The 18466-nt window shown below is 45.4% G+C and overlaps 1 protein-coding gene across 6 annotated transcripts in view; it reads right to left on the reverse strand.

Moving 5' to 3' along the window:
• The window catches only part of PLXNB1 (plexin B1), a 77101-nt gene extending 59438 nt beyond the window's left edge, over positions 1–17663 (reverse strand). For 4 of the 6 annotated variants that reach the window (XM_033071256.2, XM_033071255.2, XM_033071251.2 and 1 more), the window contains exon 1: positions 17615–17663. The gene's annotated coding sequence lies outside the window, so the exon portion shown is untranslated. Of the gene's footprint in view, positions 1–17041; positions 17065–17614 lie in introns of those variants that run through there. The other 2 variants (XM_033071257.2, XM_033071252.2) reach the window with 2 other exon arrangements.
• Between the last annotated feature and the right edge of the window lie 803 nt (positions 17664–18466).

Consider the following 18466-nt stretch of genomic DNA (forward strand, 5'->3'; position numbering starts at 1 on the left):
CAAGGGCAAGATGAAAGGTTGCTTGCCCAACAGCATGTGCTACCACGTCCAGCACCCTTCTTCTCCCACTAGCATTATCCCAGTGCCTCATATCCCTAACAGCCATATTCTCTGCCTCCCTTTCCTACCCAAGGCAATCATTTAGGCTCCAAATTCAGCATACCTGCCTGGTAGTGTGCTTCAAATTCAGCCAGTGTGAGGGCAGGATTAAATAAATTCCTCTTATCTCTTCCTGCACTTGCAGGGTGATGAGGGAAGGAAGAGCTGCAGTTCACCACCATTGGCAGACAATGTGTATGCAAACAGCGAGAAATTAATCAACTCTGTTTGTATCACAGGGGTGATCCACAAAGGGTTTCTTTTATTGTTGTTGTTGTTTGGGCTTTCAGGGTGTTTGTTTTTACAAAATCTGGAACAGCACAAAACAAAATCATGAAAAGAAACCTTTTTTTTATACGAGAAACAGAAGGACCTTCACTATTCCTAAAGTCACCTTCATCACAAACTAAACCAAGTCTTAAAAATACTCTTTCAGGGGCACAGGCTGTCAAGAATCACATGTCATGGCAGTCAGTGCCACTTTATCACATTCTCTGCCAGGTGACACACTACATATAGATTTCCCCTTATGATTCATTTATAGTGCTTTGTAAGGTTTCTCCTGCACATCTGCATCAGTGTCTCCTCCACAACACCTGCAGCTACAAAACTAGTTCATTGAAAAGATTATTATACTGAGCACCCATAATTTAGGAAGCTCCGGAACTCGGGTTACCCCTTGTGCAAATGAAATACAAAATGCTCCCTAACCATACTCACACACACTGTTCTGCTGTGGGAATGCCAGCTCGTCCAGCATTGCCCCCTCCTCTGACAGAAGGATCTCTAAATGCAAAGCTTAATAGAAACAGTTAATATCCTGAGTGTGGCTCTGAGCCATGTGAGCTCTATGTGTAATATAATCGGGTTCATAATGCCCAGAATAGCACTCTGGAGTCCTAGCACAGACTAAGACCTCACTGTATTAAGTGTTGTGTGGATAGTTGCAGTGGTGCTGTTTTCTCTTCCGTAAAATTACCGAGTGCCATATACAGGAACCAACCATAACCCATATTTTACAGAAGTTGGGACACAGGAGAGCTATGTATACTTTTCAAATGTCTTTTTTTGGCAGCTAAATCTAGTTTGTATTTTCACAGACACACTGACGGAGGGAAGCAAGGCAACACTGAGGTTACTCTCTCTCCAGAGCAGACAGGCAAAAGCCTAGTTCAGCTCACTGAGGCTCTTTATGTTCCTGTTCAGTGACAGAGGTCACTTGTCGAAGCCTGAACCAGATCTGGTACAGGGCTGCCTGCTAAGCATGCTGGCAAAAGGATCTGAGCTATACCCTTCTCTGCAGTTGTTTGTGTTTCTTCAGGAACACCAAAGACCTGGAGTTTGTCCCAACACTGCTTGCACTGCCTTTGCTAAAAACATGCCTTTTTAGCTCCAAAGTAAAATTTATCTTGAATTCTTTGTGCTCTGAAGAAAAAAAGCTCATACATAGGATCCATGAAGAAAGTAATTGCATGTGTTTGCCAAAACTCTTCCCTTATGCAAATTCTGATTTTCAGCACAGATTCCAGGACACTTTCCTACCATAAATACAGGTTAGATCCATGCTTGAGCTGATTACCCTCTGATGCTCTTTAGGTTCACATTGCACAGCAGGTGCTGCTCATACTTCCAAAGCATCCAGAAGCCACAGCTCTTTAATTCATTGATTTTTATGAAGCATCAGGTCATGCTTACTGGCCTTCAGCTGATCACAGTTCATGAGCTTTCTGCACATTTCGGGCTTAGGAACTGTAAGTGTTTGAAGTCAATAGAGACCAGATGCCTTTTGGCAAGATGCCTGAGGCAAATGCCTCAAGAGAGAAATCCATTTCCCAGGCTGATTGATACAAATGGACAGGCCTCCCCTTGCTTCAGCTTTTATTCCCTACTTGTGAATTGGCTATGCAGGACATTCTTCTCTCACCTAAAAAAACCCAAAATCTGTGGGTTTTAGCACTGCTTTGCCTTTTTTTCTGCTGTTTTTCCCAAGAGAAGAGGAGCCCCATCAGCCCATGCAGTGTCTGATCAGAGTCCATCCTGCCCTGGCAGCATGTTCTCCTGAGCTAAACAGAGCAAGTTGCGAGGCAGAAAGACAAACTTCTACAAAGCTGTTTCTTAAACCAGATTTACAGGGATACAGTGAAACAGAGTGGGATATGGGTGAGGGAAGATTAAACACATTTATAGCTGACCAGCAAGACAGCCATGAGACACAGTGACCTGAAACAGATTTTCAAGGAGAAACACCAAATCCAACCATCACATGCAGCCCAACTGGGAGCTGCCACTGCCTCCACTCTTGCTGTACCCCTGCAATGCAATCACAACCACAGTGTCACCTTTCACACTGAAGTATCTGTTCCTCTAAGGGGAGGTAATAAAAACTACCTCATCTTTTGCATGCCACAAATTATGAGGATTTGAAACTCTGAGTTTTGGCATCTGAAGTTAACTGCTGTGAAAATGTTACAGGAGATTTTTGCAGAACAGGTGAGAAGAGCTTTCCAACTTCTTGAAAAACATAATGTGCACAGAGGCAACCTAGTGCAGAACTGCAGGGGCAGCAAAAATGAAAGTCCCACTGTTGTGGTGAACATTCCTGAGCCTGTCGGTGTGGGAAAGAGGAGAAAGTTGGTTGCTGCTTTACCTGTAGTCACTCAGGAGACAAGCCATCAAGATCTACAGAAATTCTGATTATCTTCTGGAATAATAGATGCAGTTTCTGGGAGAAAGATTTTTCATAGCGGTATTTTTGACTATTGGTTGAATAACTTCTTTGTTCCAGACTACAGAAAAAAACCAAAAAAACCCCAAAAACAAACAAACAAAAAACCAACCTTCTTGCTATTGCTTTGCCATTCAAGACATTGTCATTATCACCTTTCAAATGTATAAGCGTAAGAGACAGCAGCAGCTGAGCTGTAGTAATTAGGAGGGAGAGATGTGCAGGCCTTGTCTCACATCTTCCTGTTAAGATGCAGTTTACACTTTGGCAGGTTTAACAATCCCCAGTGAAAATAAGCCATCTGCATCTGCTCCAGCACACCATCCTCATTTCTGAACCCTTCAAGCAGTTCTGGAAAAATCAGCATTGCCTCCCTGCTTTTTTCAGGTCTAAATGCAGTCACAAACCCATTAATTCTCTTACAGTAGTGCAGGAACACTGGCTCTAGACCTGTTCACAAGGCATCTACTTAAAAAAAAATCCCATTTTATTCAGGCATCTACTGAGTTCCAAGTTTCACTGCTTTCTGTACATGCAGCAGGGAAGCCAAGAGGGACGCAAACAACCTTATTTAAATCTATTCACAAGCACCCTTCCTTGGGAAAGCCAATAACTTTCAGAGGGTCTCTGCAGACTTTGCTCCACTGCTTTGCACACTGGAGAATGGCTGGTTGGTAATCCTCTTTTCACTCAGTGAGCACAGGCCCAAAGGTTTTCATTCTTGTGAGCTCAGAAGTTTCCATTTCCATTTGAGAGAGACATTTTCCTGGCAGTCCTCAAAAGATGCATTTGTAAAATAGGGAAACAACCTCAAGGAATGCTAAAGCAAAGGAATAAAGCTGTACATGGACAGCCTTTCTACCTCAGCCAGGAAAGGAAATTCCTTCTCAGCACCAATGCCCCATAAACACAACCTACTCTGCAACTACCAAACACTTGACCAACACAAAGTGACCAGCTGACCACCCCACCCTGTACAAACACCAAACATTTTCCTCTCTGTTGGTTTCAATCACCTGGGGCAACAGCCTCGAAAATCTCAAATGAAAGAAAAAGTCCAGAAACATGCATTTGTGTGTGTATCCAATACAACAAAGGAAAGGGGTGCACATCAGATGGCTGCAACACTTTAGAGAGGTGAAGGTATTCTACTGAACTCACTACAGGAAGTCATGCTCATGTCAGTAGTTTTTAAACTTGTAGTCCATAGACTTTTGCTATCTCCAAAGATAATTAAAAAGCCAAGTCCATTGTTGTATCTGTATTGTAAAACGTTTAGAAGTTTGCAAATCCAAAGAGATTGAAACTTGCTTCTTCCAAGTGCAAAAGATTTAAATGGCCCAAAGCCAAGTCCCAGAAAAAAACCCTAGTCAGTGGCTCAGGAATGCCAGCTCTTAACAGCAACCAAATGCATACAAATCCTCTGGTAACGCAAATCACAGCATCATCTCCCACAAAAACTCGCTTAGAATTGCAGCTATCATTCACCTGCTTAACTTCTGTGCCAGGACAACCTAACTGAGTCTCACTCTGACACTCTCCAAAGTAGTCAGCCAAGTGAGCAATTTTCCCTGCCTTGCTTTGGGGGATTCCTGCTTGGTGTTCCTGTAAAGAGAAACAAGAAGGCTTCACACTGCAACAGACAGGATTCCCTCCATCATTTCCAACTCCTTAGCAAAGGCATTCCTGAGGTGCACTGTGCCCTAATAAATCAACAAAAGCTCTCCAGGTTTCCCGGCAGCTGGAAACTGGAATTCTGCAGTGAAGGCAAACGCCTCTCCAGCTAAAGCAAACACAGCCAGGGAGCTCCTGCTGAGCAGCACAGCTACTGTCAAAAGAGGGACAGAGGGAGAAGGTGGGATCCTAAGGCATCTGGCTGACAAAGGGCAATCCAGCATAAAGACAGAAGATGGTCATGAGCCCAGCCCTGACACAAGTATTCCCCTGTGCTGGCATGTGCTTGCCAAAATGGTTTATCAGAATAAACCCATTAAACTTCATTTTTAGAGCAATGACCATCTTGCCCTGATACAGATGGTACTTTTGCCTTTAAGAGCATTTATTTTAGTGTTTAGAAGACCCATGTAAAAGATCCTGCAAAAATACAGAACAAAAATACCCTAGTCTTAAACAGCTTATAACTTAACTCTAAAATAAACGAAGACAAAGGGAACAGCAGTGATCAGTATGAGCAGCACTCAGCAGAACAAGACGACCGCTGTTTCCAGGGGTAAAAGGAAGGCATTTGGGCTTTTTTTCTTTTAAAACTATATAACAGAAAAAAACCTGATGAAAGATTTGAGAGAAGAATTATTAGGTGGGTTGGAGCACATTTATGGGCCAACCACCTCTCAAACAGAAACCAAACCAGCGTTTTTCAAAAGCAGCGCAAGGAAACAACAGAGGGTAATGTTACCAGACAAACAGCAGTAAGAGCCCAGTTTCCAGCACTAATATTTGCTAGACTGCATACAAAAAAACTAGATGGGCTGCTTCAGTACCTCATTTTCAGTCGCACTTGGCGAGTAAGGGAAAGGAGAAACCAAGCAGGGCTGAAATAGTGACAGTAAAAGCAAAAGAGCTGACTGCCCCAAATGCTCTTACAACAGGCACAAACCCATCAATACCATAAAATATCTCTCATTCAGTAAAACAAAGGCATCTTCCTCAGATGCACCCTGAGAGCTGGAATAAATACCCAGATTTTACCATCTCCCCCTCCTGATTGTTATGCTCTCCCACAGAGAGTTTCCTGGTAACGCTTTCAGTGCAGGGATGGGAGGTAGCAGAGGGTAAGTGTGAACAAATTTACTTATGTCAGACCCAATCTGGACTGCAAATCCAAGTCTTCAGCTTCCATGGCATCATGGACCCTCACTTTGAGACCACCGTAAGGCACATTTTCCTTCCCACTCCCTTGAAGAACCACCAGATAGCAGTCTCCAAGCAAATACTGCCTATAGGGTAAAATCCTATCTACCTACACGCGGTTAATTGAGATACAGAGATGCCAGGCAGCTGACAGCAATGGTGCAAAGCCTGCAGCCCCATCAGCAGGTGAGTGCCAGGAGCTCCCACACCACAAATCATCCCCCCCAGCCTGAGGGAGATCCAGCTGGCAGAGTTGTGTTCTGTTTGGGAAGATGTGAGTGGCACTTAAAAGCCCCTAGTCTCAGGAAAGAAATACCAGATGAATGTGCTGGGTGAAGGACTCCTACATATGTATAGTGGAGAGAGACACACACAAAGGAGGGCGGGGGGTGGCTGGGAAGAGTGACAGCAAGACTTGTCTCTGGGCCTTGTGCTTATTTTGACCTTTCAGTTAAAGATTCTCCAAAAAGGCACTGCTCAGCCCCAAGCCTGATTAGATGTCTTGGGAAAAACAGAGTACAAAGCATCACACATGAATGAACACAGAGCCATAACACGATCTTGATATTCCCACCCATCCATATGGCCAAAAAAAGAAACGTTCTTCAATGCAAACATTGGCAGCAGCAATATGAAACTAATGTGTTAATTAGCAGATTTTGCAATCCAGCACACAGCAGAGACTGCTGATGGTGGCTTTTATATAGTCAATCAGAAGTGAAACAGAGCAAGTACCACGTTACTTCAACCATTCACAACAAGGTTAATAATTTGCTAATTGCATATTTCTGGCCTGAGCACACCAAGGTCTGTTTTTCAAGCTTCTTTTCTCAAAGGTATTTTGAAATGTATTTAGTAGGGCAAGCTCTCCATCACTTGCAACTCTTCTCTTTGTTAACATTCAGTCTCAACTTGAATGTTTAGCTTAAATTCAAGAAAGGCCACTGGCTTGCTTTACACAGCATCAGACTAAATGAGCTCGATGATTTCCCAGCCTTGTAAAACTCTTTAGTTTTCAGCCTGTAAACAATCACAAGTTATTCCAAAACAATCAGAGGCTAAATTACAACATTCATCAGATTTATTTCTTGTATAGGATTTTCACATTGAATGCACGAGAAGATTATGAAACTGAATTACTTAAATGCCATTGGAATTTAACGTAATTCCTTAGAGTACATGGGTTTACACACTAAATGCTCAATAAAACTCTACTCTCCTAGAAAGTTTAATCAATAAAACAAATACCTCAAGACAGGTGAGATACACTATTTATTTTACCAGTACATTGATATTTCTAAGAAATCTAAAAAAATATAAAGAAGATTTTATTTTTAGGAGCTATTTTAAGTACAAACCTAAAGTTGATCCTCCTATCATGAGCAATATTCTTTACACCCAGGATGTACCACTTATGGTGCATAAAACATCTAGGCAAAGTTTGGAAGGAAAAGAACAAACGGATGAAGAACACAACTGAATTGGTCTTGGGGTTATTTCTAAAGCACAGAAAAACAGCAATCAATTGCACCAGGACTAGTCAGAGTCACATAATTTAAGGTACAGCCGCTCTGATTTCCTGCCTAACACACAGGCACTGTTCCATTTTATCCACTCACACCTCCATAAAGCCCATTAAGTGGTTCTGTGAAATGTAGTGGTTTATGGCATCCAGACTAAAGGCCTGTGGAGGTCAAAATGTAAGTTCACTACTCTGCTAGCAGTTTGCTACAACGGCTCCATCATTCTTTCTGGCAGTGAGGCCAGACTAATTTCTTATTTGTTTGTCTTCTGCCTTGAGCCATTAATTCCTTCTCTGCTGGATTAAAGAGGAGCTGCTCAGAGTCAATTATGCACATGTTTTAACCAAGTCACCTCTCAATAGCTTTTTTGGCAATCAACAGATTGGTCCTGTCAGTTTCTCAGTACAAGGCATCTTTTCTTGAGTCCTTGAGCAGCTTTTAACTTTTTTTGTTTGTTTATTTTAAAATACCAATTTGATTGTCCTCCCCCCACCTCTTCCCCCCTTCTTCAGGGTCACTGAAAAATCAGCATCTCTGGCACACAGAAGTCCAAACTTGCCGATATCAGATGGATGTAATTTCACTGGACCCGTTTTGCAGCATAATGGAGGAGCTACAGAAATCAGGCTGCAAAGATTGTATCAATTCACTGAGTCAATTATCTGACTGTTCTAAGTGTAAGGAGATCTTATCTATCTTAATCACCATTTAATAATTTCTCCAAAAGCTCTAAAGAAAAGTTCACTGCCTCCCCCATTCTGCCAAAGACTTACATACTATTCAGAATATTCAAGGAAAAAAAAAATCCCTACATTCCTGTCATTTCCAGCCATGGTTTTGTATTTTCCTCAGCATGGCCTGCTTCTCTGCTGAATCAACATTAGCAGTGGCTTTAGACTTATTTTCAGAATACTGATGAAGTACTGAACAGAGTACACTACAGATGCTTGCTGAATTCACCTGCTAGGAATACCACTTTGTGAAATGTGCCCAGTAACCCATGATTTCAGAAACATCAGCCTTTTCTTTTAATTAAATAATTATGAGGTATGCTGTTGGTGTTGGCACAGATCAATTATTCATACCATTCTATGACTCCAAGTCAAACATCCAAGAAACACATTACATGAAGTCACCTGCTGCCCTGTTTCTTTCCAGCAGCACTTTCTTACACTTAACACAGCCCATCCCTTCAGAGGTGTATATCCTCTGAAGTATACACCAAGACTATAACTACCCATCTCAAACTTCCCCAAAGACCTGACTTATTCAAGATGACTGCATGAAAAGCATTAATCCCTTACAGATGTTAACCAGGCACTCCATATCACAAGGACTGGTACCTTCCTCTATTTCTGTTCTAGCATTGAACTTCCACCTCTAACCAGATTTCCATTGTGTGGCACTTCTCATTTTGTGTTACTTCTCATTTTGTGTCATACAATAAATGCACATCGAAGTTTGCAAAGAGCACAAGGCAGAGAGCTTATGCTCTGGGCACAGGAGGTCAGGTTTGGGTGTGGGTCAGGGTGACAGCTGGAAGGGCTCTGCCTGTTATACCACTTGGAAGAAAATAATTCCAGGGCAATAGCAGAATGAAACATGTGGCTTTTACCAGTCCTTACTTTGGCATTTTCAAAGCAAGAAATTTATTTCCCACTGTGAACCACCCAGCTCAGCTGTCCAGGAGCACTAATACCTGGCTGTCTGTCAGGGACAAGATCACCAAGACAGCTCCAAGTAGCAGGAACAAGCAGCCTATGGAAAACTGGTTTCAGGAAAGGCTACCCATCAGTTTTAACAGCAGAAAGTCTGCTCATATTTATGCATGACCGCTCAAGTGAACTGCATGACTGCTTTTGTTGATCTGCTCCCAGCGATCCATTCTTTCAGTAGGAACACCAGGGGGATGCCATGCTGGGACTGGGCAAGGGGGAAAAAAAATCCACCCCGTGGACATACTGAATGGGACAGAAAATTCCCCTACAATTTCTCTAAGTTTATTTCCAGCAATGCCCTGCATTGACTTTTCTAGCAGCTTTTTGGGACACCTTCACACATCAAAGCCCAAGGCACACCACAGCAGTCATTGTGACTAGATTCACTTTAGAAATTGATTAAACAATTGATTTTTTTCATAGCTTAGATAGATACAAAGTGACCTTTCCATCCCACAAAAAAACCAAAGGGAATTAAAACATGTAAAGTCTTCATTTAAAAGGGAGTGTTTTGCTCCCTTAGAGGCAAAGTTCTGCAATACTTTTTTTCTTGCAGCTCTCAAAAGATCAATTCTCCTTCCTCCACTTGAGTTTTTCACCTTTCTGTCCAAAACAAAGGCACAAGCAAAAAGCACCCTGAAGACAAACACAAGCCTTCCTATAGGTCACCAAGTGGTAAAGACATCAGTACTATTTTGTCAGCTAACAGTTCTATTTCAGTCTGTAAAGCAGCAACACAGAGGACAGTAGAGATAAGAGTTTTACAAGCACAAAAAGTTATTCTTTCTCTGTACAGAAAAGAGGTTTTTGAGATGTATTTTTCATTACTGAGTGGAATAACAAGGATGGTCCATGTGTTTATACTGGTTGAGACCATTTCCCTTGTGAATCACTGCATACATATAATTTCTACCTGCATAAAATAAACAGATTGTGTTTTGGGCAAAGTTCCTTCATTAGAACCTCGTGCTTTCTGGTACTTCCTACATGGTACACTTGGGGATGCAGATTACAACCCTAGAGGTGAACAGCCAGGTGTCATTTGTGTTTTGATGATCAAACAGGCTCTGGCAGCCTGCACAAAACACAGTGTCTGTAATTGTCACTACAGCACCCGTTAGGATCACACTGTGCTGGCAGCACTGGGAGGAAGGGAAACAGATGCACAGCCCAATGGCTTTCAAACATTCAGGAAAAGGATTGAAACCACAGAACTGTGAGTGCAGGTAATTGTCCTGTAACAGCTTTGCTCAGTGCAGCAGCATCCTGGGACTTGCATGTGGATGCTAAACACCTGCACCAGGCACAGACACAGCCTTTGATCAGCAAGAGAACACTGAAATGCAAAAGTACTTAAAGAGAAATATTCTTGGGACTGTGTGAGCAGCACCAGCATACAAGTTCTTCCCAGCAGGACACCATCCCTGTCACCCACTGGAGGGTAAACACTACTCAGATGTTATTTGTCTGTAGCTGATGAGTTTGGCATTCATAGATCCATGGCAAGAGCTCTGCTACAGCAGGTCTGTGGGATGCTGTAGATGTATTTGGATGGCTGGATCCAAAATAACACTGGTCTGTGATATGTCCATCAGCTTGCCTGCTCTTTCTGCTCTTCACAACCCTTATTCACAGAGTTCAACAGAGACATCTCTCCACAGTGGTGAAGCCTAGTTAAGCACTGTGAACAGGGCCATTATCAGTACAGGTTATTAAGGAAAGCTTCATGAAGCCACCACCCTGTACAGACAGGCATCAGACCCACAATGAAATGGAACAATTACTTCCAAGACCATCAATGGCAGGGGAATGCCTGTGTTCTGCCCAGAAAATGCATTTACAAAATTCAAGTATCTAGAACAGTACTAACATTACAACATACAGGAATAACTATAAAATACAATTAGCAGAATGCATGATTGTCAGAAGCCTTTATATTTGTGGCACTCTGCTAAGCTTGTTACTGAGGCTGCTGACACAGGCTTTCACCTCTGCTGCAGACCAGCACAGTGTGGAGAAGGAAGGGGCCATGGTGACTTGGGCACTGTGAGGACAGAGACTTGACTGTCCCAAGCCCAGAGAAAGCAAAACAGGCTAAATGGCTCTTTCATTTGGTCCTGTACAGCTGCTCATATGACCACACTGCCAGCAGCACAGTCCCTACTGCCCATCTGTGATGCTGTGGGAGGTAATCTTGCAGGTACCTGCCCTCTGGGCAGCACAGAGAGCGAGAGCAGCATTTGCATGGCAGCTGCTCTACCCCACCACTCCTTTTTCTTTAGCTCTGCATCATCTCAGCAGTGCTGGGCACAAAGCACAACCAGACACTCCAGCTCTGGGACTGCAGCTGCCTGTTACTGAGGCCAAGGAGCTCAGCACATCGAGTCACTCAGGGATGGCAGTGCCGCAGGGGCTGCTCTGCCTTCCTGCCAATTCAAATTTTGCCTATGCTGCCAAGAGGACAAGCTGGTAGCAATCACCCAGGGCCATTTTGAAATTGCACATGCACCTCTGTTGGCTGTCACACATCTGGAGAACAGTTTCTGGTTACAAATCCCCAAAAGAGAGGAAAAAATTTAGATCAAAGGAGGAACTAAACAGTACGAGTCAGTGTTAGCTGTTACAGCCACAGCAGCGCCTGGAAAGGCACAGTCGCACAAGGGAACCACACCTCTCCATCACAGCCATGGGAAAGCTGCACTGCCACGAGGACAAACAGCAAAAAGCCCTTGGAATCTTTGTCTTAAATCTCTCTCAAGTTTCAGGCTGAGATAAAATGCAATTCAAAATACGTTTCAGCTAAGGATCAGAATATAAATTCACAAATGCTATCGTCTCTCTAGGTACTTCAACCTTTCTGCAGCCTCTATCAAAATGCTGAAAAGATCTGGCAAATAAACCAAGCCACTCTACTTCTCCATTTCCCACACTGGCACACATAGATCTCATACAATTAATTCAGTTGCACATCAGCTTTACCATTCTCTTGGGTAGAATCATTCAGCAGTGGACTGCAATCTGTATGCAAGAAGTCAAGCATGAAGCAAATAAAGATCAAAATATTGATGTCAGTGCGTCTCAAAAGTCCAGGAACTGCTTCTGCACTAGAGATCTCCAGCACATACAACTTTTGGCTACACTAGGAGACAGTAGAAGACAGGTGAGAAGAGCTTATGACTCTGGTGTGTGAAAGATGGCAAACAGATGATCAAAATGCTGATCACAAAATGCTCTCACAAATGACAATTTCATAATTCGCTATCACAATCAATTTCTCCAGCATTTTAAGAAGGTTCAATGCAAAAAAATCTTGGGATCAAGGCTGAACATACTAAAAAGAGAGTTGCTTCAGGGCCGTTAACTAACTCCAAGCTGTCCAAAACCCTACAGCAGCTTCACTGAGGACATTATTTCTGACATTATTTCTGGCAGGACCATCTCTGAAGCCATGGTTCCTCTGATTTAAGATTTTATTGTCTGAAAGGAGTTCCAGCTGACCAGAACACTCATCAGGCAATGCCAGGAGCATTTTCTCAAGCATTTGCTTGGCCAGCTGCTCACAGAGGTTGGCATTTCTCTGTGGAATTAGAGAGCCCAAAAATTCTTCAGTGTCTCACAAAGGAGGATGAGGGCACGGGCACTTGTAGGCACAGAGGGATTTCAAGAGAACAGAATCTTCAGGAGTCAGGATCAGAGTGGGGAGACAGGTGGCACTCCAGTTCTTTATGTAGCTTCACACAAAGAGCAGGGAAGCCACTTAACCAAACTGTGAAATGGTGCAGTACAGGAAAGCTAAAAGAGCAGAGATTGAAACGAAAATTATTTCGAAATTACATGCATGGGCAGAAACCCTCAACTGAAAACACTACTTCTTATGTAGTAATTTTAAGAATTATTATAACAGGGTAAGATGTCAAACATACCCATTCTATTTATAGAATGACATGCAATTTAGTTAGAAAACAAGTTTCATCAGCATAAATGCTTGAACACAATCAGCTTCCTCCACCTGCACAGTTCCAGGCACAACTACCCTCCTGCCACAGCAGAGCTGCAGGGAAGGGTAGGACACAAGGACTGCATTTTCCCTGGAATAACTTCAGCAGCAGGATGAACCCCATCATTGTGACTCAATACCACATTATGCCAAGATAAGCTGACACACATGTTTTTTTCACTGAAATCCAGAAGCACTGCCTTTAATTTCAGAATTAAGGAAAAGTGCAAAGAGAGGGAGAATGGTGATGACTTGAAATTGTCTGCACCTGCAGATACAAAGCAGCAGCAAACCATTTAGTCAATACCTTACAGCTGTGTATCCCAATGGCTCACCACTGATTTTTAGTGGGTATCTGGAGCAAGTGCTGACACAATTTCAGTTCCCAATACAGAACCAGCCAAGCTAAACCACCACCAGGGGCAAAGATCAATCCCCTTACAGCCTGTGGCACAGGGACCAGAGACTTCCCACACGAGCTAGACCAGGAATAGATACAAGTAGCAAGATAAAATTACAGTGTTCAGATACCTCAAGAAAGGAAATGAATTATCATTTTCTAAAAGGGAGTAGCTATGAAGTTGCAAGAATTTTCAGAGCAGCAGTGCTGGTGCAGAGCAGAGAGGCTGGGGAAACTCAACACTTCCAGGCTGTTCCACAGTTAAACTTCAGAGCCAAAAGGAAAGCAAAATCTCACACTTTTACCAGGCACAGAAGAAATGATCCTAACAGTACTTGCCATTTTTATACTACAAGCAAATCACTAAAGTTCACATTCAATTAATGTCTGGCATCTGGAAATTTCTTTGAAGATTTGAAGATTCATTTCACATTTTAATCAACATCTAAAATCAGATCATGCTGCCACAAATTTCTTTTCTACTTCCTTTCCCCCTCTTTTTCTTTCTTGAGATCGGCAGGCAGGACTTGAAAGTGAAGGTCTAAAAGTAAATTCAGGCTATTAGAAACTAAAAATTTATTCAATAACAAAACGAAAAACTAAACAACAACAACAACAAAAAGAACAAGCAAAAAATCCAAAACAAAACAAACCAACACGAAAAAAATTGACCTAAACTGAAGCCATTTGTTTCTTCTTTTTTCTTTCCCTCACAAGCATTGGGAGGCAGCACTTACTCCTAGTTACCATAAAGAAGACCTAAATTGTTTCCTGGAACCTTGGAATAGCTCAGATGTCTTAGTTACTACTTGGCTGAAAAAAATTATTAGCAGTGAAAACAAGTCCTCCGCATTTATTACTTAAGCAGCTGAAGAGGCAGAGCCTTAAAAGCTCACACCAAAGCACTGTGGTTCTCCCATTAGTCAGGGCTGCATGTTGGTACAGGTTGGAACATCCTCCTTCATGTTTTTGCACCTTTGCAGCTTAGCAAGTCTGAGCTCCAGCAACTACAACCCCAGCCAGTTTATTAAGTAGGGGAGCATCTCAGTTATCACTGTGGCAAACCACAGCACGCAGGCTGATTCTTCACGGTTCCAGAGAAATATGCAGGTAGCAAAACCCCCTCCATGCTGGTTTGAGAGTCTCCTAGGCTCAGTGTGCCACCAGGAAAGGCCCTTTGGCTTTCACCACTGTGCTGGAGTAAAGACTGTGCAACACATGAGTTTACTGTTTCCCAATTAAATTAAGCATCTACTCTGCCTTCCGGAACAGCAGTATCATGTCACGAGACTGTGCACATGCTCCTGCTGCCTCAATGGCTTGTTTCTGAAAAACACAGCAAGAATTTATAGGACTTGTCTTCCAGCGCTGAGATGAAACCAGACAAAGCTCAAATAATGATCAATATGAATCTTCTCTAAAGACATCATCACAACTATCAGGTCATCAAAGACGCCTCCAATAATAGGAGGGGGAAAATGATACCAGCAGAATGAAAGACCAGCTGGCACATTCCCATAAAGGCAAAAGCAGCCCTCCTGTGGTTTTCATGAACAGCAGAAGATGAATCCTTTCAGATACAGTAATCCTGCAATCAGATACTCAGAAGAACCACAAATAAATGCAAATCAAATCCAGGGCTTTAACAGCTTATAGGGAATGCAAAGGAGAGTCAGTAGAGCACACCAGATCCCAGCACACAGAGCACAAAGATGTTTCACAGAAGATCCAGGTGAGCAAAAAGGGCACCAGTCCAACCCCTGCTTCCTGAAACTAGCTTGTATCTAGAGGGCTAATTCTTACAAGGAAGCAGGCAGGCTCATGCCTCCTCTGTCTGCTGCCTCCTGCACAGCCTGCAAGATGGGATGAATCAAACTCCTATCATCCTTCTCCAAGATGCCCTTATGCAAGATTGGGAGGGTTCAGCTCAGAACTTGGCTACAACAAACAATTTGAAGTTTCAGGAGAAAAAAAAAACAACAGCTACAAACAAAAACAGAACAGATGGAGAGGCTGTCAGTCAGGAGAAGAAACTGAAATCCTTGTGAGTTTGCTTTGACAGGCAGCAGGAAGGACTGAGACAGAGAAGAAGATGACAGAAGAGAAATAATGTCAATCTATCCAATTCAGCAGTAAAGCTTTTACAAGAAAAAAAAAATCTTAAGCATTTCTGGGGCGTGGCTGCCTCATCTCCTTCTGAACTGGACCTCGTCTGTTCTCCCTCTCCAGCTGACACTGAAACTTACACTGAAAAAGACACCATGCTTCCCTGTACCCATCCCTGCTGGCTAAAGGAACACTCCAGAAAGCAAACAGCAACAGCAGAAGACAGAAAGTGCAATTACTTTTGTCTTCTGTTGGACAGTGCTGGATAGCACACACCCCACACAGGCAACCTGGGTGGGTGCTTTTTCCTTCAGCGCACACCCAACATACAACTGGCACTGCTTAATTTGGCAGGCAGCCTCTCTCCAGGCTCACGGGGCCACCTTCGGCAGCAACAGATACTTTTCAGACTCGTTTAGTCCTTGCAGGCACTGCTGGCAATGCCAGGAAAGCCCAAGCGTGCCAGCAGCAGCAACACTCCAGCAACAACCCCGCTTCACACAAAGACTGGCACTGAAGGGAACGGCTCCGCACACTCATTACAGCCCTCTGTCAGCTATTCCCTCTGCCCTTATATGGGAACATCCCGTGGCCCCGCTGGGAATATGATGCTGTTGGTGGACATGAAAGGTAAGGCAATACCTGAGCTGTCAGCAGGCGAGGGCAGAATTTTTCTGTTCTGAAAAGCAAGCAGAATCTTGGAGCCTGAATCCTTTGCAGCACTCACATGGGAGAAAGTAGAGATTAAAAGTGTCAACTGCTGACAGTCTGCACCCACCTTTCTCAAGAGTTATGCTGGTGATTTTAATCTTATTAGATATTGTTAATCGTATTATTAACCTAACTCTTTTCACATGTTGGAAGAAATTTAAAGAGAAAATTCCATATATGACCATGCTATAGTAAATGCTTTCTGGTCAAATCTCAGTTCAGGGCAAATCCCTGGCTTGCAGATTCCAGTTCAGCTGCACACAGGTGTGCATGTGCATAGAAAAACTCTGCTCAGCACCATACTAGCTCCGAGTCACCTTCCCTGCCAGATTCCTCTCCATCCATAACTTGCTTGCTTTTTTCTCCTGTGATTCTACTAGGCATTGCTGGCTTCTCAAAGTGACCTGTGAAATTCCATGGCCCATTTGTAGCAAGGGGAAACACCAATTTCCCTATTACAATGCAAAACCACGTAGCAAAGCAGCTCAGTGCATCAGCTTCCCCCTGAATCAGGGTGAATGTTTCCGTCACTGGCTTAGCCCCCTCGCGTCACACAGGCACATCATTAATAAAAGTCATTGATTTCTGCATTTCATACACAGGGCAGAGCACTTCTGTGATCCCTGTTCAAAAAGTGAGGTCACAAATGAGCAGACCACATTCAGCCTCACACAGAATAGAGCACTTGTTTAAGTAAAATACTGACCCCGCTGTTTTACAACACTCAGGGTTGTAGCCCCTTCCTCTTTGTAACTACAGCAGCACTCCAGAGACTCTCCCAGGACTACTCCTGTTCCAGACTGCTGCCCTGAGATAAAGCAGCAGTCACAGAAAGTTTAGATTTAAGAAAAGAAAGATCTCAAATTGCAACTCCTGGAACACAACACACACCTGCACGGAGGGGCCCAAACACTTGCTGCAAACTCTTTCAAAAGGAAAGCGTCCAAGGTGGAAAACGAGCTCTCCAGACGAGCAGGAGTTACCCGGTCAGTGCGCTCCGAGGAGCGGGGCGAGGGCCGGGCAGCTCCTCCAGCGCGGCCGCGCGGGCTCCCGACCCCAGCGCGGTGCCACGTCCCGCCGAGCCCGGCCGGTCCCGCTGCTCCCCGCATCCCGGCACGGCTCCCGCCGGCGGACGGGCTCGCCAGCCCCGCCGCCCGCTCCGGCTGCTCCTCCGGGACGCGGAGCCGGGGGGACCCCCGCCCTCCTCCCCGTAGAGCCAGCCGCGGGGGCGGCTCGGAGCGAGGGGTTTGCCAGCCCACCGGAGCCCCCTCGCCCCGCCCGGGAGGCGCCGCCGCTCCGGAGGGGCCGCGCCCATCCCCCCACGCGGAGACAAAGCGCGGCCCCCGGGCGGCACCTGCCGCCGGCCGCTGACCCCCGGCAGCGCTTCCTCGCCCCGGGCCGGGCGCGGCGGCGACAGCAGCCTGCACCTCCCTCCCCGCAGCCCCGCTGCCCGCCGCCCCTCACCTGCCGGGCGGCCGCTGCGCTCCGCTCCCGCCGCCGCCGCCGAGCGCTGGCCGCACCGAGCCGCGGAGCGCCCGCCCCGCCCCGCTCCCGGCTCCCGCCGGCCGCCCCGCCCCCGACCGCGCTCCTCCAATAGCAGCAGCCCGCTGCCCCGCGGCCCCGCCCCCAGACCGGCCCCGCCCCGCGGGATCCGGCTGCCCCCTCCGGCACGCGGCCCGGCGGCGAGACCCCATTGGCTGGCGCAGGGAGGGGGCGTGGCCAGCGGCCCCTCCGCGCCCCGGGCCGTGCCCGGGATCCCCATCCCGGGGGCCGGCGGCGGACAAGGGGCTGGTGTCGCTCGGCACAACGAGCCTCTGCCTGTGCCGAGCGAGCCCTGGGCAAGGCCAGTGTTCGGGACATTGCCGCCGAAACGAGCGGCGGCGGCCGGCCGGTCCCAGTGCACAGCGCTGCCAGAGGGGTCCGCGGAGCTGCTGATGAAAGCTGGGCTTTCAGCTGTGTATTTTGGAAGAAATCGCAGCATTTCTCTTGTATCTGCGTTTGTAGCAATGTAACTTTGCAGTTCGGCTCGACAAGCCTTTGTGCTCGGCTCTCCTCAGCCGAGAGGTGCGAGTGGGTGGGAAGCTGCAGCACGGGGCACAGGGAGCAGAACCTGATAGCAAAACCTCACTGCAAACCTGACAGCAAAACCTGACTGCAAACCTGACAGCAAAACCCCACTGCAAACCTGACAGCAAAACCTCACTGCAAACCTGTCAGCAAACCTGATAGCAAAACCTGACTGGAAACCTGACAGCAAACCCAGTTTGTCCCTTGTACACACAGCACAGCCCATCCCCGAATTGCAGTGTATGTGGG

The sequence above is a fragment of the Catharus ustulatus genome, chromosome 13, assembly GCF_009819885.2.
Source record: "Catharus ustulatus isolate bCatUst1 chromosome 13, bCatUst1.pri.v2, whole genome shotgun sequence".
NCBI lineage: Eukaryota > Metazoa > Chordata > Aves > Passeriformes > Turdidae > Catharus > Catharus ustulatus.